Below are 5,000 nucleotides of genomic sequence, written 5' to 3' on the forward strand. Positions count from 1 at the left end.
TCTGAAAAATGTATATAATGTATATAATATGTTATGTATATAATATTTATTAATTATATACATAAGTTAAAGTGTACAGTAATCCACTATTTCATCATTTCCGCCTTTCAGTGGATATTAAAACTGATTTCGTTGCTGCTGTGATGATTGTTTCAGTTCCACCGGTACACATCGTCTGTTTTCCGAACAGAGAATTACTTAGCGTGATGGGACGCTGTTCAGTGAAATTATATTTTAATACTTTTGGCATCTAATATAATTTTATTATATTGTGTTCTTGATGTAAAGCCGTGCTATTGAATATTTACTCACACTGTTTTCACAGAATTCTGAAGTGTACTGAATATTGAGGTGTATTGAATACTAAAGTGTACAGACTACTGAAGTATACTGAATACTGTAGTGTACTGAATGCTGATGTGTACTAAATACTGTAGTGTACAGAATACTGATGTGTACTGAATGCTGAAGTGTACTGAATGCTGAAGTGTACTGAATACTGATGTGTACTGAATGCTGAAGTGTACTGAATGCTGAAGTGTACTGAATATTGAGGTGTACTGAATACTGAAGTGTACTGAATACTGAAGTGTACTGAATACTGATGTGTACTGAATACTGAAGTGTACTGAATACTGAGGTGTATTGAATACTGTAGTGTACAGAATACTGATGTGTACTGAATGCTGAAGTGTACTGAATACTGAAGTGTACTGAATACTGAGGTGTATTGAATACTGTAGTGTACAGAATACTGAAGTGTACTGAATGCTGAAGTGTACTGAATACTGATGTGTACTGAATGCTGAAGTGTATTGAATACTGTAGTGTACAGAATACTGAAGTGTACTGAATACTGATGTGTACTGAATACTGAAGTGTACTGAATACTGAGGTGTATTGAATACTGTAGTGTACAGAATACTGATGTGTACTGAATGCTGAAGTGTACTGAATATTGAGGTGTATTGAATACTAAAGTGTACTGAATACTGAGGTGTATTGAATACTAAAGTGTACTGAATACTGAAGTGTACTGAATACTGAGGTGTATTGAATACTGTAGTGTACAGAATACTGATGTGTACTGAATGCTGAACTGTACTGAATATTGAGGTGTATTGAATACTAAAGTGTACTGAAGACTGAAGTGTATTGAATACTGAAGTGTACTGAATACTGAAGTGTATTGAATACTAAAGTGTACTGAATACTGAAGTGTACTGAATACTCAAGTGTACTGAATACTGAAGTGTACTCAATACTCAAGTGTACTGAATACTCAAGTGTACTGAATACTGAGGTGTACTGAATAATGAAGTGTACTGAATACTATATTACTTTAGTAGATATTACTTTACCTTCAGATGATACACAACACATGGTGATATTTGGTTCTCCTGAAGTTTTTCAAAATAATTTGTAAGAATATAATAAGTTGGTAAAACAGCTTTTATAATAGATTTAATTTTACTTGTAATTGTTCACTGATAATAACTTTCTTTTTTGAATGATTTAACTGCAGTGTCCCGAATCCGTGTTGAAGGCTCCCCGTGGCCAAGTGACCAGCTGATTTAGCGCGAGACGAGCAAGACGAACCGAGACGAGACCTCCTCTAAAGGTAAAGCTGCCAAACATAACTTTACTACATTTTTTTCTTCAACTCCCTCTGAGAAAATGTACAATTTGGGACGGAGCCGGCATTCCTCTGCGCTCTTTTCCAACGTCCTTAATCCCTCTGTTTCACATGCTCTAAAAACACCAGCGCTGCCTTTACAAGGCTGAGTAAACCACAACACACACACACACACACACACACACATATTGAAATGATAATTATCACTCATAGCTTGTAGAAACAATCTGAGAAAATCTGTAGAAAGTGTAGATTTTAAACTTCTAATATGATATTATTTGTGTTTGTAAGTGAACGAGGAGTTTTGGCTTTTTGCATCTAAACAAACAAAAAGAAATTATTTTAGTATTTAAAGCAAACCTGTAAATGTGTGTGTTTTTTTTTAGAAAATAGGGCTGTGTCCCAAACCACATCTCTAATCATTTAGATCACAATAAATATGTGTAACTATATGTAACTATGTGTAAATATTAAAGGCTCCTTTAATATTAAATTTAATATTAAGATAGCAAAAATGATATGCAATTAGGGGTAAAGAAAATTTCATGAGTGTTAAACTAGTGGAAAGCGAATGTAAAGGAAAAGACAGGGCTTTAATTTTAACGTGAAATCAAAATGGGTGTTTCGGAGCTCTTTGTACCCGTTCGTAAGTGTTATAGACACCAATGCGACAATATATCTAGAAAAAAATATGAAAATAACTAGTTTATAAGATAATCTCATTTTAATTTTATAGATTGTCACTTCTGGGAAAATGATAAAAATATTTTAATGACTCGTCCTGCACTAATCTTGTGTTCCTCCAATTACTCTCTAGAGTGTGTATGCCCCGCCCCCTGGGGGCGTGTCTTGCTCTACAGTAGCGGCTCGTTAGCAGTAAACGTGGTTCATCAGTGTGTTTTTGGCCGCGCGTCTTCACACACACTATTCCCTTTTCCAGCTGAGAATAAATGGGCGGAGTTTATTCATGTGAAAGGGGGCGGAGTTTGTGTGAGCTGGTGATCATGTGACTTTTTCAAAGGAGAGTTTTACCAGCGTGTCGGAACGCCGCTCCGTCAGACTGATGGAGAATTCCGTCTTTATTCCCGTCTCCATCAGTGAGAGTCAGTGATATCATTTTATCTCCCACTCACGACCCCGGGCCTCTCCGTCGCCATCGGCAACGCTGACGCTCGACCTCGCCTCAAACACGTACGCCATAACTCCAAACACACACGGCGTCTCGGCGTCTGGGATTAAAGTCGTCCTGGTTAAAGTGGAGAGAAATCCTCCACAGCTGATAAACTCTTCACTCGCGTTATAAACTCTTCACCGTGCTCCGTGTTTACCTAGCGTCAGGTGTGTTTAGATCGCGCGGGGGCGTGGCTTGGCGTATCTCAAACGCTATTGGCTGTTGTGTAAATCAGTCAAGCGCTACAATGCTTCCTGTTCTAAAAGGAAATACATCAACAGATGGAATCAAATCCCAGCTCTCAAGATGTTCCATGAGGAATTTAACTTCTGAGCTGTGTGAGAAACAGTGGAGGTGGTACGGACGATACTGTCACAAAAGTGTACCTTGGTATAATTAATCACAATATCACAACGTCATACACACACACACACACACACACACACACACGTGTTGCGCTGTATAAACACCTCAGTAACTAACACTGTGTCCTTCTTCTTCAGAGGAAGTGTAGATACTATTTACAACCTTGTTCTGGGATGTAGTGTGTGTGTGTGTGTGTGTGTGTGTGTGTGTGTGTGTGTATTTCCTCTCCAAAACATTATTTCCACGTCCTGTGAATGTGTTTAGCTTTTTGTGAGGATCCTATATATTTCTATAAAAACACAAACAAAAGTTTGCTATGAAGAAAAGCTTTTATTTTTGAAGACGTTTTGAATTTGAAAAAGGAAAAAATACATATATATATAATAATATATAATAATATATATAAATGTGTGTGTGTGTGTGTGTGTGATCACGTTTTTCTATTTACACGCCATGTGGAGTCAAAACAAAATCCCGTTAACCTCCACTAGTGTCTGGATCCCATTACTCCTCCCCCTCCCCCACTTCACTCCATCTCTCTCTCTCTCTCTCTCTCTCTCTCTCTCCATTCAGACTAAATAACAAGGGATCTTTATGGCGACCCCTTTTTTACCCCTCAGCTGGGCATCGACGCCTCAATTCCCCCCTTGTTCAGGGTATCAGACGGCTATATGATACACGCTGATGCTCAGAAAACACAATGTCGTCATCAAGGACGTGTCTGTTGAGGTCCGTTTCAATTACGGCTGTCTTCTAACTTTACGTTCGCGTAGACGGCAGCGATGACAGAAGAAATATGCTGAATGAAAGTTTCACCGAAAATGATTAAAGTAACAAAGTAGTAATATCGTAAAAAAAAAAAAAAAGCGTTTTCTCTTCTTGCAGTACTTTATCGTTAGTCAAAGTCGAAGTCGCTCGTGTCACTCGTGGGTGTGTAGCGACTGCTAGTGATGTCGGTTGTGGGCGTGGCCTGTCCACTATACGATTTATACACACCACTTTTGTTTAAAATGTATTTAAGTTTGATTTCCATGTTACATGCTCGGCTTTGTTCTCAGATAAGAGTAGCAAATCAAGCTAACCGTATTAGCTATGGTTTAAGTCAGTCGTTTAAATAAGCAATGATGCTGTAAGGAAGCAAACGATTGGCTCGAACCGTAGCTAGTAAGGGTAGCTTGATTTTTATTTAAAAAAATCTTGAATTCAATTCGTGGCTCTGTGTTTCACACGTACGTAGAAAATCAACTAGTGTGTACATATAGTTAGAGCGTAGCTAGCTGGCTACTAGCTTTCAAACAGAAAGGGGAAAAATGCATGATCCTGATTGGTTAATCCTGTTTAGGAAGTTTACGAAGGGAGGCATCGTTTGACGTCTCGGGCGAGTAAATAAGGAGGAATCGTAATGATGACCTTTCATGAACATCTTTATAGCGTAATTACTGTGAAAATACTTAAGAAAGGGAAAGATATTTCATTTTAAACGGAAAGACTATATTTATAGTTCATAGCTGAAACGTTCGCCGACGATTTTTTTTCTCGAGGACACAAACACGATGCGCTACTTTAGAACCTTGTGTAGAAGATGATCAGTAATGATCATAAACCCGTTCACTTTTCTTAACCCGTACTTAACTAGCTAATTAGCTCGGGATACGTTACTATAGTATGTTAGCCAACACTTTTACCTAATTTTTAAGTCGATTTCACTGGTTTCCTGGCAACCACATCATGAGTCTTGGTGGCATGTTGGAGCTCTCACATGTCCTCTCCTGTACTTCTTTCTAAAACTACTGTTAATAGTGCAGGTTATTGAAAAACTTTATTGAT

The 5,000-nt window shown here is 37.9% G+C and overlaps 1 protein-coding gene across 1 annotated transcript in view; it reads left to right on the forward strand.

The window, feature by feature from the left end:
* Positions 1-5,000, forward strand: part of LOC113535123 (gap junction gamma-1 protein) — a 17,411-nt gene that overhangs the window by 1,470 nt on the left and 10,941 nt on the right. The window contains exon 2 of the mRNA XM_026928297.3: positions 1,526-1,621. The gene's annotated coding sequence lies outside the window, so the exon portion shown is untranslated. The remainder of the gene's footprint in view (positions 1-1,525; positions 1,622-5,000) is intronic.

The sequence above is a fragment of the Pangasianodon hypophthalmus genome, chromosome 12 (assembly GCF_027358585.1).
Source record: "Pangasianodon hypophthalmus isolate fPanHyp1 chromosome 12, fPanHyp1.pri, whole genome shotgun sequence".
Taxonomy (NCBI): Eukaryota; Metazoa; Chordata; class Actinopteri; order Siluriformes; family Pangasiidae; genus Pangasianodon; species Pangasianodon hypophthalmus.